Below are 20,653 nucleotides of genomic sequence, written 5' to 3' on the forward strand. Positions count from 1 at the left end.
AATGAAGATTCAGCCCCACTGTATTCATTATAAAATAATCACGATAACGGAACCCCAGTAGTTACTATTTTCTCTTTCTAATTTCTAAAATGAAAATAGTGCTTGATACACTGGTGTAAAGTATACTTGACACATTTATATATAAGTTTACTTAGTGAAGCATTATAATTTCTTAAAAATATACCCAAAAAGCATCGTGGTAAGTGCCTCTGACATAAGTAAAACACAAATTACAAAAAACAGATTTTTTTTTCCACAGATGGGTTGCAGAAAAGGAATGGCAGAACAGGGTAAGAAAGGAGGGGGGGGAAGTGCCTGTCAAGCTGGAGGGTGTCTATTTTGACATGACTTCTAAATGTAGAAACTGGATTTTAGCAGCAGCAGATTCTTATAATATTTGGAGCTGTACAACTGAAGTAGTGGCAAGCACAGAAAATAATTTATTCTAAGAATCCATATTGCTTCTCTTTACCAACTCTTCATTTTCAAAAAGTCATCTGCAAGGGTTACTACTATTGATCTACTTTTCACTACCCTTTTATAGGGCTTCAGTTCATTCTCTTTGGTCAAATATCAATGGCTTTGTTCTGTCTCTCAGTCTCCACACTTCCTTTATGCAATCCTTGCCCAATTTTCCTTCTTCTTAGCTGTTTCTTCAGTGTATTTTTAGCTATGAAACAGAGTGGAAGGAGAAGGTCTAATCTGTGGGGCTCCCTAGCGCTGTCATCACAACTTTGTGCTATTCTTATGTTAGATGTGATCACTTTTCACACTGCTATATCCCTTTATTGTTTATTCACAAGTATTTTTTTAATCTATCTAATCCTGCAGTTTGGTTCCTCATTCTGAAATCTGCTCTCGGATGTCTTGTCATCAGTTTAAAATGTCACTTCTGCAGAATCAGACTCCTAACTAATAGTTGGTCAGAAATTTTACAGTGAGCTATTATGCCAAAAAGGAAAGTGGGGAAGGAAACAGTACTATGACATCTATTTTTATGCCTGAATTGATCCTGATCAAAGGAGGGGGGGAAGGAAAACGCAAATGGTGGTGGTTTCACAGTGGACAACCAAGAAAGTGTCTTTCGTCTCTGTCACTGTAAAATTTCATCTGCCGTTGGTGCAAGTTCAAACAAATCTTTCCTATCTTTTGATTCTCCCTCCAGTATTGCTGAATCAGTCACATTTTGCAATACCTGCTCTGCAGGACGCAACTTCTGCAGAGCCATATACACAACTCGCCAGGTAATCAATATTCCTTCTGGAACTTCTAATTGCAAAGTTTTCCTCATCTGCAGTTCTTCTCCCACCTTTTGCCATAGGGTTAAATCATAACACCCTATGGTTCCCCCAGAAGGAAACCAAGGACAATGTTCTCAGACCCACACAAGGAGTCTCACCAATTGTATTGGAGCAACTTTAAAACCTTGTTCCTTCAAAATACGTTGAAATATTTCAAGTTGAAGCTTCTGTGACTGAGATGCCAACTGCCCCATGACTAATGTATAAAGTTCATATAACTTCCCCACGGCTGCTCACCTGAATCATCCTGCGACGGGTGATGAATCAAGCTCGATATGTTGATCCTTTGTCTATCCTCTATCCAGCTCAACAGGGGTACGCCTCCAGATATTTCTATTTCCTTTCTTCAAGACCTTCTATTCTTCAGGTTTTCTTCTTTCAGTCCCTGTTCGGGTGCCATTTGTGGTGTATGATTGCATATACATGCACAGAATCCTTTATTGTTACAATACCGGAGCCTTTATCATAATAGGGCAGTCCTACTGCCTCTCTCTCCTTTGCCTCTCTCTCACCCGATTCGTCTCCCTTATAGACTAAGAAAACCAGTCTCTCTTCCTTCCGGCAACGATCACATGTCTGCTCACAATTCCCTTCACCTGTTTTGGCTCTTGAATCAGCTGGTGCTCATTAGGCCACCTCTTCTGCCTTATTCAATTCTTCTTTGGCTTCCACATCTGCCACCTCAGGGTGACTGCAAGCAGCATCCCTAGCTGAGAGCTTTTTCATTTTGATGTGCACAGTTTCCTTACAGAGGAGACAACTAAGCCAGGTGTTCAGGTCTTATCTCAGACGTATGTGTGCGTCTGTTAGTTCTCAGCACACAGGCTGAAGTCCTATCTGATCTTGGCCAAAACTCCCGATTCCACAATTCTTCTCCACATAGCATATTTAAACAGTTTTATAAAAGAATTCAGAGGCTCCTTCTATTGCTGCGTTCTTCTGGTGAAAGGGACATTAAGACATGTTTAAACTCTACAGAGAAGGTAGAGCTTGAGCGGGTTGACTATATATTAAAGTTACATAAACAGTTTTGTCCTGACTTTGATATTGTTGTGTTACACCTAAAAGTATAGACTGAATTATGCATACCATCCACTCTATTTATTATTTAGATTTCTTTTCTGTGTTATCTCACACTTCAAATTAATTTTCCACCTTTTATTTCTTTAGATGCTTGGTTTTTACCTCTTCATTTTCTCCTTTGTCTTTATTTCCCATCCCATCACTTAATTCTACTAGGTGGAACGCAAGATTTACAATTTGAAATCAAGCTATGCCATCCACCATGTTCAAATAGCTTCAGAATTAGATGAAATTAATCAATCTATCATCTGTTTTCTCAGAGTGAAAGAACTATTGAAATTCCTCCTGATTCTTCTGAAAGAGTGTCTTTCCAAAAAAGAGCTACAAAACCTGTAAAAGTTTGCTGCTCTTATGTAGAGTAAATAAACAACCACACCACACAGTTGCAACTAGCTTTGGAAAGAAGATTCACTCAGTAACGGATGAAATCTGTCTCTCTGTTAATGTGTGCCTTATCCATCTGTGAGAATGTGCCTTTCTTTAGCTGGAGGGCTTTGTATCGAAACATAATGCCAGGAAGACAAAGGCTTTATGATGCATCAGGGTCATTCCTCAGGATAAAGTATTTGGTAGTTAGCATATTGATAGTGCATTGGAATTAATGAAGGCTGACACGCCACTTTAATTGACACCATTTGTTTCTGTAATCACTAGTGATTCTACTGTCCAGATTGCTCTACTACTTCCTCAAGCTCCATTAAAACACTTCCTTTCTGCTGCACAGGTGGTTTCTTTTCTCCTTTTCGTTCTTCTACTAAAGACAATAATAATTGGCAACTTACTATCTAAATAATGCATATAAAGGAGGATGGGCCGCAGCTCACTCAAGGCTTTAATGGCCTTTAAGTCAAACTATCTGTTTCCTTCACGAAAGCTGCACTCTTGTAATTGTCATTATGCCAGTTAACCAAGGGTTCAACTTTCCTCCGGTGCTTGTGGGTAAAAGTCCCAAACTCATTTAGCAGCTGCCAAATATGTACAAACACACAGAGAACAAATAAATACACAGGTCAATGATACTGGGTTACTGGGAACCTGAGAAGCTGCAGATCAGTGGCATAATATGAGGGCGGGGGGTTGTGAATCTCTCTTTAACAAAATGCTATTTGTGTTAATTTTAAAAAGGAAATTAATAGTTGGTATGTGATGTTTTGTGAGGGATGCTAATGGACCCCTTATATTCCACTCCTTTTATGCCTATTCCTTTAGGAAAGTTCTTTATATTACATTTGCCTTCCTTTATGTAGGAAGAGCTGGATACAATTCCTAAGTCAGGAACATTTCTAGGTCAGCTTTGCTTTACTTCTGTCAAGGAACAATTCGTGCCATCTGTATTCCAGTTGGTACACTAGACTCTTTTGGTTTGAAGTGAGCAAGGTCCCCCAGGCAACAGTTATTAGAAAGAGTCTGGGCAGTATTCTTTCCATGTTACTTTACAACACATACCCAAAAAGAAAGCCAACCCCGTCTTGAAAAAGAGCTCTAAATATGGCTTGAGAAGGATATATGTATGGCAAGATTTGGGTCTTTAAGCAAAAATAAGGGAGTGGGCTGGATTTGAAAAATACTCCATGTCAAGTCCTAAATTACTATTTTAAGATTGTAATTATTTCTTTAGAACAGCTGATTTTATGAGACTTCCATTATACTAAACTTTTATTTTTGTTACCTGTAAAATTTATTGTTAGTCTACTGAACACAGTGTAATTACTCTGCAATTACAGTGATGTTAAAAATTGTAAACCAAGCAATTAACCTTATGACTGTAGGAGTGTGTAGTCAGTGCAAGTAGCAAAAAATGTTAGTTCAGAATAACGACACTGCCATGTACTGAGTATGAAACTCATGGGATAATGATGAAGAATTCATTTCTGTAGTTAACCTCCCTGTTATATGAATTAGCTGCAATTACTGATTTAAAAAAAAAACGTATCCGTTATATAATTACATAGCAATTGAAGAAAAAAGAAAAAGATCTCGTAAATTTAAGATTCAGGGACACACTCTTACAACCTGATTTACCTAGTAAAGCCAATTAATCTCCTTCTATAGGCAAGAGAAGGAGAATCCCCTTCCCAAGAGCCTTTTAAAGACCTTTCCACAGTTTAGAAGATTAGGGATTTGCGTTTCTGTCCTAAAATTTCAGAGCAGACAAATAGGTGGACACAATGTGTACTATTTGCATATGTGCTGGTTTTGGCTGGGGTAGAGTTAATTTTCTTCTCAGTAGCTAGTGTGGGGTGATGTTTTGGATTTGTGCTGGAAACGGTGTTGATAACCCAGAGATGGTTTTGTTCCTGCTGAGCAGGGCTTACACACAGTCAAGGCTTTTTCTGCTCCTCACCCCACCCCACCAGCGAGCAGGCTGGGGGTGCACAAGGAGTTGGGAGGGGACACAGCTGGGACAGCTGACCCCAACTGACCAAAGGGGTATTCCATACCATATGACGTCATGCTCAGCATATAGAGCTGGGGGAAGAAGAAGGAAGGGGGGGACGTTCAGAGTGATGGCGTTTGTCTTCCCAAGTCACCGTTACGCGTGATGGAGCCCTGCTGTCCTGGAGGTGGCTGAACACCTGCCTGCAGTGGGAAGTGGTGAATGAATTCCTTGTTTGGCTTTGCTTGCGTGCGTGGCTTTTGCTTTCCCTATTAAACTGTCTTTATCTCAGCCCAGGAGTTTTCTCACTTTTACCCTTCCGATTCTCTCCCCCATCCCACTGGGTGGGAGTGAGCGAGCAGTTGTGTGGTGCTTAGTTGCCAGCTGGGGTTAATAGCATAAATGACAGCATAAGATGACCAACAGCCCAGATCACAATGTGCTGCTGACTGTTGGTTCAGTGCGTGCACAGTAGATCTGTACTTTGATTTCTGAAGGACAAGTAACTTAGTCAAAGCTCTGCCTTGACTTACCTGCCTGGCATGGAGACACCTCAGAGAAATGATGAATTTTGTCTTCCTTTCACAAAAATTCAAAGCAGAACAAAGGGATGTGTCTGGAAATTCCAGATGGATAGTAGTACTAAAAGAGTCAGCTACTGACCCCTAGCTAAGTTATATGCTTCAGGAGATAAAAATTTTATTAATTCTGTATTAATTCCTTCTATTATTCCATGCAAAAAAAAAAAAGCAACACAGAAAAGCTGAAAGAATTTTTCCCACTGCAGAGAAGTCAGATCTTGGAGCTTACAATTGGACATAAGCCCTCTTCCATGTGCATGGGTTCATACCAGGTCTAAGAAGTAACAGGAAAAAGGTGTCAAGAGGTTCTTCAGGAAGTCTGGCCTACCCATTGCAGAGTAATATTCTGTTATTATCAGTAAACTCTATATGGTTCTTTGCTTAAAAAAACCTCTCTTTACTGTTTGAATAGAACTACTGATACTAGTACAGCACAACTGCAGCTGCTAGCATTTCTCCCCTGTTCCCAAGCCAAAATCTTTTAGATTAGGAAGTCGGGTTTGCTTTGTTAACTATAATTACAAAGGTAAACAACAAACAAGTAGTTATATTTTGTCTCCCTAAGTTCCTTCTGCAGTTATTTTAATTTATCATTTGCTAGTTTGAAGTATTCGTGGTGATACTATGTACTGTTGCACAGTTATCATCCTTCACTTAATTAGCAGCTGCTTTCTGATCATGGGTAAAGCTTTATCTTGTATGATATAAGTAATAACGAATATGTTCTTTTAAAATAAAACACAAATAACACCAACTACTCTTGATCAGGAGAACTCAAACTATTTTCCAAAAGAACTGACCTATTTTTCTCTTGAGGAAACTGAGGCACAGAATTGTGAAATGGATTCCCAAGATTTTCAAGAATGGCAACAATATCAAGTGGCAGAAACAGGAAGAGAAGCCCTCTCTCTTGAGTTCAAGGGCAATGCTTTGTTTACCAGTGTTCATTATGAAGGTATAATATAAATACTCTGTTCAAAAGCAGGAGTAAGTGTATAAATCTTTGACAAGAAAAAAATATTTAAGAAAAATAGAACTTTGCCAAACCCTGAATCCTCCTTCTCTTGCCCATAGTCAATGATGGTAGCAACATGCAAAGACAGTCACTCATTATACGTTAAGTACTCTGTGCTTTTGACAGCGAAATTTATTTGAAAGCGGTCTAATCCCTTAATAATCTAGGAACCTGAAGGAAATGAATATTTAATGTGGTTTCTTTCTAATCACAGTCAAGATCAGAGCAGGAAGAAGCTCTCCTGCTTTTCCCAGACAAGAAACTCCTCAATCTTAAAATTAATTTAAACTTTTTCTACTAATCCCTACCAATCACAAAACCGATCACTGAAAACAACCTCTAACAAAGATATTTAGTCTCTTCGTGTTATGGACTTCCACCAGGTCTCGTTAAAATATGTAAGTAAAAAAAATTATACACTGATTTAATAACTGGTAATGGCAGAAAGCCCATGAGGGTTAATTAGTTAGGTGGATATGCAGGATTAAGCACAGATAGAATAAAAGAGTGCTAAATTTGAAAATATACCAAAGGCATCATGAGGTGTACATAATCCCCTGGCGATAAAAGTTAATAGGAAAAAAAGTATGAATTTGGACTTGGGAATTATGAGAGAGAAGGTAAAAGGGAAAGGGAGGCCACAAACCCTTAAACTACATAGGTGATTAAAATAATATTGTGGGAAGTATGTCAGAGGAAGCACAGTCCCAGAAACACACTGGTAAGAAGTAGTAAGAAGTTACTGCATTGAAATCCAAAGATTTAGGAGAATAAATGCAAAGAAGAAACCTTGCCAGGAGGGATTCTGTGGAACAAACAATTTCAGTTGAATGCAAAGTCAGAAACTATATATAAAAATGGCTACAGAAAACTCAAAGATAACTGTATTAATATTCTAAATGATATAACTTGTTTTTGGACTTACTGGAATTGTATTTTTGGTAAAATGGGTAAAATAAGCACTGTTTCCTGGAAGAACTGAAGACTGGGAAATAATTAAGTTAATCTCCAGAAGTAAAAAAAATGTAGATAAGAACTTTGAAATTTTACTTACTCTGGGACACTTGGAGGGAAGTACACAGGCTGACTTATAATCACTGAAGTTCTTTAACGAATGACTTAAAATAACATCCTTGACTTGGAAGATATTTGAAAACTGATGGGCCAAAAATTATATGCCCCAAAAATACAGGTCCTCGGAGAAAGCCTAAAGTATTTCAGCTTTGGCAAGGTCCCTGTGTAGAAGGGTTAAGGTAAGCAGATGGAGAATTTTCTCTAAACCACCTTTATTCTAAATCAGCACTGCTTCACTTTATAAAACTTGTTCAGCTATGAAGTAGTCTTTTCATTGCCTTGAAAAGCACACATCAGCCCTTTGCACAAGTTGAAATGAACTCAAGTCTTCTGGGGTCTGCAACTGAAAACCCCATCTAGAGAAAGTTAAGTGGGAGTTTCTTCAATAGAAAGCTAAAGACCTGAAAACTATGGAACCTTCAAAAAGGAAAAAGATACTCAATTCGTGTTTAATTGTGACACTGAACTATGGCGAAAAGACATAAACCAGTGAGAAGAGAAGATGAAAGTTTGGAGGAAAATGAATGATTGTTTTTGGAGGTGGGATATTACAGGAAGGTTTGTGACACAGCACAGATGGCCTGGAGAAGAGGACATATCTGAGAAAGACAAAATGAAGAAAAAGGAGTTCTTGAGATAGCAGTGGGTTAGAGTGGCAATTGAGCCACTTCAAAATCCGAATAAGAAAGAAGGAGAAAGGTAAAGAAAGGACAAAAAGGGCACAAGTATTAGATCCCACCCCACCCGCTTGGCAATGCTTTCTCCTTAAGAAGCCATCTCCCACTGTGAGTGTGCAGTCTCTTTTCCCAGTCTACTGTCACAGAATTGTTTCAGCGGCGAAGGGAATGCCTCTTTTCAAACTTACCGTGCCTTGGAGCTCAGCAGCTAGGAGGCAATACAGAATTTCTTACATTGCCCTCTTGTAAAGCCGCAGTAGTTCATAGACTCTGATTGACTTTATTCTATTTTCATAGCAGGACCTAAGGTAAACAGTGCATCTGCTGTTCAAGGATGAGCTGGGCTTCTTGCTTGTTTTTATATGTTATATTGATTAAAACAGCAGGAGCAGCCTCCCAGCACAGCCCTTTCAGTCAACTGCTCAACCTAGTAATGACTTGAAATATATGAATTACTAGCCAAGAAAACACATGCCATGAATGGCAGATGAAGAAAAATTGTATTTAATAATTTTCAAATATATTTTCTCTCCTTTTCTCACTATCTTTTCTGTTCTGTTCGAAGTCATTGTGCTATGCAGCTCGTGCAATTATCTGATTAACTAGCACAAGCAAATTTGGTGCCTGCCTTTTATTTCTTTTAATTCTCAGAGCAAATATAAGTGTTTTTGAAGTAAATAAATATTGCTTCTATTCTTCAAAATAAGCTAAGGCTTGCGGCCACTTATTTACCTCTTCTCCTGTTTGCCCAGGTATAAAAAAAGCAACTTGGGACAGTCCTCTGATGGACAACTCCTTAGAAGTCCAGTAGGAGGCAGAGGAAAATGTTAGACTAAGTTAAGAAGTCATTTCCACATCTTTATTACTGCACTATGATAAAAAGGTGCAGATACTGAAAAGAAGCTGTTCAAAGAGCCAATGGAAAGACTATCAAACAGAAATAAGTAAATCATAGAAAAGAACACTCACACTTTTCATAAACAAACTCTTTTCTTGACAACAGGAAAACATCAACCTTGTAAACTTCTGAACACTGAATAACTTTCTTAAGTCTAAGATTTAGTTGTTTGGAAACTGTTTTTTCCAGCCAGCTGGAAGGGACTACCTTATCCCTCTCCCTAGAGTCCCACTTCTTGTTCACTTTTGCCGTGTCACTTATGATTTATCACCTGCTAAAACGGAGGAAGAATGGAATGCAGTTCCTGAGGCCAGAATCAATACATGTTTCGTGCTGAATGGCAGCAGAGTAAAACTTTGGGGAACAAATGTCACCAAAAATGTTTGTGTTGGAATGTTTGCTCATTGTGAAGTACATTTTCATCTTTAAAATGGGGTTTTGCTGTAGTAAAAATTTGTATATGATAGCAAAACAATTTTTAAAATGGGGGACATTTTAAGAAACCTATAATATAGAAGGAAAATATTGTGTGGGTGTTTTTAGAAAACACTTTCAAGTATTTTCTTTGTACCTGTAGTTAAGCTATGAGAACCATAGATATATTTTTTGATGAAAGCTTTATAGGCCTTACTGTAGTAAAACTACAGCAAAAGTACGAAGTGCAAAATCCCTCTTCACTGATTTTCGTCCCATGACTTGCAATAGCACGGCTTTTCTGGGCCAACACCTCCATGGACTCTCCGTTAGCAGCAATATCAAGATTCAGTGTCCCTACCTCTATTACGCATTCTGCTCTGATTAAGTCTTCTCCTATCTTTGCACTTCACTAAAAATGGAAGCCACTACATCATTTACATATTTTTTCATCAATGACATTTCTTCTGTGTAATGCCATCTACAGAGTTCCTACATGTTTCCCTTGTCTTTACCTCATTTTTTACATACATAATACACTCTGAAAACTCTTTGTAAGAACTATTCTCCTTGGATCATATCTGAGTCGAACTGGAGAATGGTTTCTATTCGTCTGTCAGCTACATGGAGTCTTTATCTACATTGATTAACGTGCTTTCCCATCCAATTCTTTACATATGAAATGAAATAAAACCATTCCAGTCTTGTTCCCTTTCTTTTCCTCTTCTTCTGTGGGTTACCTTCATTGTGTGTTTCCAGATCACAAGAATTTTAGAAGAGTGGTCTTTATATTTTTATAAGTAGTACTGGGCATACTAGATCTTAGAAATTAATAAAAGGGAAATAGAAGTTCAATCTTCTTACACAACTGAGAATATATAACCATATGTTTTAATTCCTTCTCCAGAGAGATAGGGAGAAACTAAGATTGAACTAAATGTCATTAAAGTCTCAGTGGATTCATTTGCCAGAATGTATCCATGTGTGTGTGCATGTATACATATATGTATGTTTCCCATACATTTCTACCCAGATGCAGTTTTTGAAGTGGAATAGAAATCCATATGCTAGTTTCTAAATCACAGGACATTTCACAGACAAATTGATACCTAAAGCCCAGGTGGAGGCGAACCATTATGATGTACACTCATAGAAGGATCCCATTTGAGCAAGAACTCGAGAGGAGCTACAGTTGTATTAGTTTTTCCACGTGATATCCTATAGCATTTGACAGGCACAGAGAGAGGTCAAGACATTCCAAGGTTGGAGGACAGACTGAAGCAGAGAACCAAATCAAGATGCAAAGCAGCTTTTTAGTCCTGAAACTTTATTTCTTCTAGTTTTAAATAAACTCCTTGAATAGAAAAGCTTCTTAGTGGCCTGAATATCATCCCTGTCGGAAAATCTGTGGAGCCTGCACTCTCTAAAATGCATTGCATGGATGATAAAAATGAATCATGGGGAAAAAAAAAAGTCTTTACATGCAAGCAGCAGAAAGCATGACTATTTTAATTTCTAAAGCAGAACTTTCAGAGTATCTTAACAAAAAAAGCCATAAAATATACTATCTATATAATTCAAAAGCCCTATACTAATAAACTTCCTTAAGAATAAAGACTTTTAATAAGCAAGGTTTTTGTTTTGAAGTGCGCAGACTAACATCCTAAAGCCCAACGAATTACCTGAGTTATTCTCATCTGCCGATGTTCTCATGTTTCAAGGGCCATACCACAGTATTACTTCTCAATCAACAGGGTATAGTATGTCTGTTGTAGACCAAAGGACAATTTTAAGGTCAACAATAGACTAAGAGAGGTCAGAAATCTAATCTTAAAACATAATCTGCTTTGTATGGCTAATGGTGAAACGATCCTTTAAAATTCTTGAAAATAAAATGAATTTCTTCAGTAGTATTTACTTTTCAATCTAAAACCCAAAAACGAGCTCGATTTTCAGTTCTGTTTTTTAAGGTATGACAAAAACCTCTTTCATTTCAATGAAGATGATAGTCCAGGATGTTAAAAATGTGTTTTACCTAATTAATTTAGCTCTTACTTTGACATTCAACATGATGGATGTCTTCAAAGACTCATAGCTTTTGGAAGGATGCTTCAGTTTGGGGCAGGAAAGCTCAGGACTCCATCATAAAATAACCTCGTAATTTGGATAAAGCTTTGGATCATAGCTGTCATAGAACATGCAACTGATTCTACTTCCTTGGCCATATATTACTGCAAAGGAAGATGGATAGATGCAATTTTGAAACTTAATATTATGCCACGTGTTCAGTTACCTATGGCAGAATCCAGAGGAAAAAAATCTCCGAAATGTATAGAACTTGTAAATTAGCCCTTTTCCAAAGAACTGTTACTGTTATGGAATAGAATATGGAAATAGATGGCATAATATATATTTTGTTGCTAGTTTAATGCTTCAGAGTCTGAGTCTAAGTGATATTAAACAGTCACCACATACTCATCAAACCAAAGAGAACCAGAAATTCATTCCTCACAGTTTGATTTTATTACAGTCAAAAGAACATGGACCCATGAAAAATAGCTGAGTTCCTTTTGAAATTATAATCTGTTAAAGAAAATCTAGAGCCAGAAATCTATCTGTCAAGTTTAATACAATAGCACATGATTATTACTTTGGCTACTTTATTTCAGGTTGCCACGGCCAGTTAATACAGATATTCCCATTGCCAAGACTACCATGTCTTATATAGTCAGGGTTGGTTTATTTACCTGCAAAGGGGTAAGAGGAAGAAAGAACAAAAAGCATAGGACAGAATTCATATCTTTTCACATAGAGAAAAAATCTTATTAAGATATTAAAATATAAAGAATTCCTTAGTAAAAATTAACACCATGCACAAATACTCGAAACCTTAAAAAGCTAACAAGGTAAAGACTTTCAGAAAAAGTGTGTGTGGCATAATGCGGATGGCAGCAATATGGAGACCAGGAGTGCTGGGATGCATGTGTTGCTACAGTTTGCCTCGAAAAATTGAACTAATTTGTGTGATGTTATTTTGCCTATTCTATCCTTTTTGAGAATTTATATATGTTCTCATCTTACATATATAGTATACAAGTTTTTATGTATTAATTTTATTCTCTGACTGAATCGATTAAAATTGGCGAGGGCCACCAAGACTCTTTATACTGAAATTTTATGATTCTGAGGTTCATTCACTCTTCCGAAAATACATAGTCTTCCCAGTCTTTAAATACCTTAACTGTATGTAATTTATTCTTGCTTTATTTACATGATTCTGCAATCTAGTTGAATTCAGTATGTTTTCCAACTAAGGTAGGATATTGCTGACAACATTGAGTAATACGTGACCGGTTTGATTCCTCTTACTTTTCAAGATATAGGAAAAAAATAAGTTCTTTTGATGCTGCTAAAAATATATAAATCCTTGGGCATTGTTTCTAACTTGGACATAAAGCCTATGTGTTGAGTCAATATTCTGATGCACGTTTACAAAGCTAAAGAAAAACAGAACTGTAGGGTTCCCTCATCATCCAAAGATCCCAAAGGACGCTCTAAAATAGAATTATTCTTCATTCTCAGATAAATCTACGCTGGTTATTTATCCAGGGTGACAAAACTAGTCTGCTGAACCGATTCTGGGTGACCTTTGCCGCATATGTATCTCTTAATTCTGATGCTTTACTTCAGATTTTGAAAAAAAATTTTTTTCGAAAGATTTCATTGTATCTGACACACAGCATTTGGAGTTTAAATTAGGCTAACAATCTTTAAAGATATCAAGGTTTCCAACAGAGGTTTCCAACTGGCAGTTCCAACATCTAGCCAAATATCCTCTGTTCTCTTTCTCAAAATGGAAAAACCACAGAATTTTTTAATTTACATGACAATATCTTTTTTTAAAATATTCTATGAAACCTGGAAATCTGAAACAAACAATATATTTATACTTTTCTGGAAATTAAAAATCATTTTTTGACTCACACAGTTGCAAATTAAAAATCTTTCTTTTCCCCCACAGCTTTTGGTTTTTTTAATGCTTTCTCAGTAAAAAGAAAAATAAAAAATCTTTTTTTACAAAAGCAGGTGGTTTTCAATCAGTTGAAAACCCAGAATCTACTATTGAAAGAAGTTCCTTAATAGAAATTTTTCAGTCAAACTAAGGACATGACATTCTCCAGGTCTCTTACCCCACACTTACCAGATGCACTGAGTTGATTAAAATAATTCCAAAGAAAATAGGACAATGGCATTGATAATCAACATCTTTCTTCTTCAACTACAGCTACCCAACCAGGAGCTGCTGCATTGATCTCTAAAGCCCAGGCAGTTAGGAGAAAATTTTTCAGTAAAAAATCCTATTCAGTGAGAGTCTGTCTCTCTTGAGCTATTTCTCTAGGGGCAAAAAGGCATTTTATCTATGTGAACACAAATAATTACACTACCTATTGAAAAAAATCAGGGCTCCTTTCATTAAATTTGAACTGTCACTTATGACTGCTCTGATGGTGCTTTCTTAAGAGAATAATCTCAAGATATTATCATTAGTGAGGGGAAACCTCCAGTTCTACCTTTCCTTTCCCTTCTTAGCATTGGTAGTTTCTTTAGTGCATTTACTAAACATTGAGGTGAGTATTAAATACGTTAATTCTTCTCAGTGAATAAAATTATGGATTATACAGATCATGTTTCTTGCTTCTCCACGTGACATTCAGGCACGTGAAATAAAGCCCCCAAATAAAATTGATTTATTTCTGAAAATTATACTATATAATCTAAAATTAATTTTAATTTCAATCTGGATTAAACATATCACTGAAATTCAGTGTGAAGTTATTAAAAGCTTTGATCATCATTTTGACAGTAACTGCTGATATACTGGGAAAAGAGACATTCAAGTCAGACTGACTTTTTAAACATTGACTCTAATATATTTTTACCCAAAATGGAAAAAGGGATGAAAAATGTTTAGATCCAATCTGGAGTTTGGATCAAAGTATGCTCTTCCCAAAAATCTAAAGACATTTTTATGAGACTTAAAGAAGCAATGAGAAAAAAATTTAAACTAACCATATAGACAAAGTATAACAACATCATAACGACATAGAAAAATAATGTGAAATTTCAAAATGGTCATTTTAATTTTTATGTAACACAAATGAAGGAATAATCTATTTCAGCCTGGGCCATAGCTAAATGATACAGTTTTGCATCCTTTAGGCTCTGTACTGTTCTTGTGATCTACTTCAGGGAATAATTGCTGTTTCCCCCAGCTCCATCTGGAGCAGCGTGCGTCCACTCCATTCATGGCCAGCCCCTTCTAAAACCAGTTTGCTACATCTACGCTGCATAGCACTTGCCGTATTGCTGAATGAGAACATATTCCAGAAGCTACTGTGCCTACTTAATGCAAACACCCTTCAGCATGCCACGTAACCATCTGTCTGCCCTCATGTGCCTGCACCATCAAGCTTTGAAAACAGCCATACGGAGCCAAACTCTGCTCAAAGGTCCTGGAGACAACAGGCTGCCCCTCCAGCTGCCACTGCTGCATTCCCTGTGTGACAAGTATTACCACCTTGTCAGGTCTGCCACTGGGTCAGCCTTGTCCTCCTATAACCAAGATCAGTCTTAGTTATAGGACATCAATGATCCAGCTTTCTCTTTCAAAAATATCTTTGAATTTGAGTACCTTCCTTGAAGAAGCAATAAAGCATGTGGTTGTTGGATATGTGTGGAGACACACAGTGTTGCATTGTGGCTCAGGAAGCCCAAACTTGGACACAGGACACCAGGCATGGTCTTCTCAGTTGCTGAGAGGAAGGATCACTTCCCTGGACCTCTTGGTTTTCTTTGCTGCCAGGGTGTGCTGCTGGCTCACATTCAGTTTGCTGTCTACCAGGACACTTAGGTCCTTTTCTTCAGAGCTGTTTCAGAAAGTCAGTCCCAGACTGCACAGTTGTGCAGGGTTATTTCTCCCCAGCAGCAGGACTTTGGTTTGCTTTTGATGAACTTTCTGAAGTTCCTGTCAGTCCATCCCTCCAGCTTGCCAAGTCACTTTGAATAGCAGTCGCTCCCTCCAACATGGTGTAACCCACAAGCTTGCTGAAAATACACTCCATCCCATCATCCAGGTCATTAATGAAGACAGTCCCAGTATTGATTCCTGAGGGTAATCCCAGTGAGGTCATAGATCAGCAGCTGTGACAGACTGCCATATGTCTGTCCCATATGCTATGCACGTTTTTTACAAGGATGCTTTTACAAGGGATGTGTGAAAGCCTGCCCGTCCTGCTGTCCCCCAAGACACATCTGCTCTGTCCCTTGTTCCCCTGCTCCTCTTCAAGTTATGGTAACCATCCCCTGGCTTATCTAGTTTAAAGTCCTCCTCACTAGGTTAGTAAGCCTGTTCACTCACTTAGTTGGCTACTGAGTAGTCCTTGCTCCTCGAAGAGTCTGCCTGCGGCACCAGCCGTGCAGCCTGGTGTTGACCCACTGGATATGCCTACTTCCATTTCCCCTCACCAACAGGATTCATAAGAGCACCACCAGGCCACCTGCCCTTCACCTCACTCCTAGAGCTCTGCAGTCACTCTAGATGGACTCCAGGTTAACCCTGGCCACGTTGTTGGTACTCATACCAAAGAGCAGCAAAGGTAACAAGGCTTGCCAAGCCTCACCAGTATTTCTGCAACTTCCCCGATCCTGGTCCCTGGCAAACAGCAAACCTGCTGAAGCATGAGGTGGGACCTGCAGGTGCATGGTCCCCTGCAGGAGGGAGTCATAGAATCATAGAATCACAGAATCATTAAGGTTGGAAAAGACCTCTAAGATCATCGAGTCCAGCCATCGACTCAACACCACCATGCCTGCTAAACCACGTCTCTAAGCACCACATCTACACTAATCTTTTAAATACCTCCAGGGATGGTGACTCCACCACTTCCCTGGGCAGCCTGTTCCAAGGCCTGACCACTCTTTCAGTAAAGAAATTTCTCCTAATGTCCAAACTAAACCTCCCTTGGCGCAACCTGAGGCCATTTCCTCTCGTCCTGTCGCTTGTTACTTGGGAGAAGAGACCAACCCCCACCTGGCTACAACCTCCTTTCAGGTAGTTGTAGAGCGTGATGAGGTCTCCCCTCAGCCTCCTCTTCTCCAGACTAAACAGCCCCAGTTCCCTCAGTCGCTCCTCATAAGATTTGTTCTTCAGATCCTTCACCAGCTTCGTTGCCCTCCTCTGGACACGCTCCAGCACCTCAATGTCCTTCTTGTCGTGAGGGGCCCAAAACTGAACACAGGATTCGAGTCTCCAAAAGCCATCATTTGCCTTTTCCTCTTTGTGCAGGAACGAGAAGCCTGCCCCTAGTGCTGCAGCACCCAGATCCCCAAGGTGCCTTAAGCATCTCCCAGCCAGTCTAGAAGCAGAGCCCAGCGCCGCCATGCGCACTGTGAGCACCGACCATGTAATGGTGCCCTGTATGGACCTTGCCCCGCCACGTGAACCCCAACAGCCGCCCCACTGGCCTCCTCATGCGCCGCGTTTCCCTTCTAGTCCCGGCTGCCGCACAACCGGCGCCCCTGCCAGCAGCGTCCAGGTGGCAGATCTTTTCTTCCCAGCCCCTGCCTCGCTACCGGCAGCCGCTCCCACCTTTCCTCCCCTGCGGGTGGCTGCCGGCAAGGGCGTGGGTCCTCCCGTGCAGTGGCCATAGCCTGGGGGCAGCGTGGAGGTGCCTCACGAGGGAGCTTCCAACAGCTGCTGAGGTGCGTTGCCCCAAACACTGGACATGCAAAGCCCTTGGGAGCCGGTCTCAAACCAGGTGGAGACTGTGGCGAGAGAGGGCTGGAGAAGGCAAGCTACTGTAGGTGGGCTTGTGAGGGGCAGCTGGTGACGGTTCCTGCCCCTTTTGTGTGCCACACGCCAGCGGGCTGTGGGGTGGTCCGTCTGGGGCTGCTGCTAGCTACCTTGTGAGCCTGTCGCACCTCCTCTGTGCCGGGCAGGAGGTCCCGACTTGCTGAGGAAACAACGCTTCTGTGGAGCAGTGGTTGTTGGACAAGGCTGCTGGCTTTTTCCCACCTGAATCCTGGGCCCAGCTCAGTGTGTGGGTACAGGTGGCTCCTGTCTGCCCCGTGTCCTCACTGGGGCACAGACTCCCGGCCCCCTCTCTCTGCTGGGGTGTCATCGTGGGCAGCTGGGTCCCCCAGTCACGACTGGGAAGTGCCACCCCGCGTGACATCTTCCTAGATTTTTGGGGGAAAGGGAGATTTTTGTGCCGCTCTGTGAAATCACAGAGTTGCCAGAACAAGGGAACTACAAGGGTGAAAGGAGGAAAAACATGAGAAGGTTCCTTGGGAGGGGGTATAACTGCTACTTTACTAAGGGACGTGTAAGGGCAGCAGGGCGTGTTCCTGGTGCTTGTGCATGTTGGTTCTGAGATTGCAAGAGGTGGCAGGGGGGAACGAAGTCTGTTTTGTCCCTCCATGCAATGACATTTTGAAAAGTCATTTATTTACTTCACTGGTAGCTGCCCTTATGAAATGATGATTGTTCTGTTGTTGGATCTGCCAGTTTTAATTTTATACATCCAGTCCAGCAAAGGACTTCATTTTTAGACAGAAGTGTCTAGGCACTCACTGGTCTTACCTGTGAGTGTTTGTTGTTCAGTATCTTACAAAGACAGGGACAGCAGTTATTTTGTTTTGTTTTGTTTTGTTTTTGACACTGCACACTTTTGTTTTGCTGGCAGAATTCCAATCTTCTGGGCCCAATTAGGTTCTCACCTCAGGTGATGCTTGCTTGAGTCCTCAATCGTCACCATCTCAAGAACAAAGTGAAAGGACTATGGAAGTGACCTGGCTTACTCTGAGGATTTGTCAGCAGCTGAAAGGACACCTGTTCTCTCAGGCCTTGATCTCTAAGTGTCAAAGGCCAAAAACCTTGCTTGTAACAATTACCTTGATTTCACATACAGTATATTCCATTTCGGATATAACTTTGTCATTTAACCTTACAAATTATGTTCTGCATTTCAGACTCCCAGAGTTTTCAAAGTAGTTTCTGTGACATCAATGATCATATGCTATGAGTGACAGTGCTATTACAAGCTTTACTATATTCAGGGTATGTCTGCATATATATTGACTTAGTGTAACATCATTCCCTTCATTTGTAAAACCTCACGTAACCCTCCCCATCTCCATTTCAAAAGTCTGTTGATTCTATACTGGTAAATACAGTTGGTTTAGTTTATAAAAGCTTGCTTGGATTAAAAAAATGTATTTGTTTGGCATATGTTCTTGTCCCAAAACTATTGAAGTGTTGTGTTAACAGTACAGTTCTGATTTATCCATTCTTATATCCATTTTATCTTATCCATCTTTTCTGATTTATCCCATTGTTCTTAATTATCCGGTTTTTATTAATGCTGATATTACTTGTCTTGGTAACACAAAAAAATCATCTCCAGAACGATCAGATAGAAAGGAAGAGGAACCAAGATGTTTTAAAAGGAGCACAGAAGTTTGACACGCCAGTAGAATGGGGACCTGTGCTGGTTTGGGCTGGCATGGAGTTAATTTTCTTCATAGTAGCTAGTATGGTGCTATGTTTGGATTTGTGATGGAAACAGCGTTGGTAACACATCAGCATTTTAGCTATTGCTGAGCAGTGCTTACAGAGAGTCAAGGCCTTTTCTGCCTCTCACACTGCTCTGCCAGTGAGTAGGCTGGGGGTGCACAAGAATTTGGGAGGGGACACAGCTGGGACAGCTGACCCCAGCTGACCAAAGGGATATTCCATACCATATGACGTCATTCTTAGCAATAACAACTGGGGGAAGGAAGGAGAAAGGAAGAGATATTCAGATTTATGGCATTTGTCTTGCCAAGGAACTGTTACACGTTGATGTTCCTGCTTTCTTGGAAATGGCTAAACATCTGCCTGCTGGTGGGAAGCAATCAATGAATGCCTTATTTTGCTTTGCTTGCTCGTGCAGCTTTCGCTTTACCTATCTTTGCTTTACCTATTTTGCTTTACCTATTAAATTGTCCTTATCTCAACCCACAAATTTTCTCACTTTTACGCTTCCGATTCTCTCCCCCGGCCCACTGTGGCGAGTGAGCGAGCAGCTGTGTGGGGCTTAGCTGCCTCCTGGGGTTAACCCACAACAAGAGTTGTTTTAAAAAGAGCACAGGAGTTTAACACCTCAGTAAACTGTGGAATCAATACAAGATTGGGCCTGAGCATACTAAAGCAAATTCTTCCTGAAAATGATCGGTAGTGAAATACCTAATATAGACATGTAAATGGTTATTTTTATGTTTCAAAGTTAACAAGCAATAAAATGTATGAGGCAGTTTAACTCTCTCTTGCAGAGACTGCAGTAGATTATCAGCAGAATTTGAATTAAAAAAATCTATTCATTAAAGTATGTAATACATCTATTATGCATTATGCAGGTATTCTTCAAACCAGGAAAGCTATCAACATACTTGCTATGTTCTGAACTATTATTCTTGCTGAGAATCATGAATACTGTGATTAAGCGTCTTGTCAGCAACTTGAAAAATATGCAGGCTTGTTTACATCTTACAGGTAGAGGTCTTTTTTCCTTTCAGTGCCTCTCTTCATCAGTTCAGTTAAATCGCAAGATTGGACTTCATGGATCTGTAGTTTACCAGTGTTTAAAGTATTACGTAAGAATTTTGTTCCATTTTTGCCAATGTCTCTGGCTAAAGATACAGGTTATCTTCATTGGAATTCCTGGCAGGACTTTTTCATAAAATACTCCATAACAAGAAAATTTCAAAATGAAGGGTTCTTTGGAGACCTCATGGTCTCCAAGCCCTCATTAAATTGCCATTTATACAATATGCTTCCTAACCACCAGGGTCACTTTGCTGTGAAGGTACATCGCAAAGGGAAAGCAGTAAATCTCAGTGAATCTTTCACAACCCTCTCTGGCAATTAAAGTTTTAAATGGCATTTTCTCTGCGTAGCCAATAAAATGAGAATCACAAGGCAACTGCAGGATAGCCCAGATAAAATGAGCCAACTGCTGTCCCATATTATTTCACATTGAGAGAAAAAACACATACTAAACTGGAAGACAATATACATTGTTATGGTGCACCACTGTATAGCAACAAAAAGTTCTATGGAGTACTGTTGGTTAATAGGGCAACATACTTTTAGGAACTAATTTCAAATATACTGAATTTCTTTATCATCTAAGCA

The sequence above is a fragment of the Calonectris borealis genome, chromosome 5, assembly GCF_964195595.1.
Source record: "Calonectris borealis chromosome 5, bCalBor7.hap1.2, whole genome shotgun sequence".
Classification (NCBI taxonomy): Eukaryota; Metazoa; Chordata; class Aves; order Procellariiformes; family Procellariidae; genus Calonectris; species Calonectris borealis.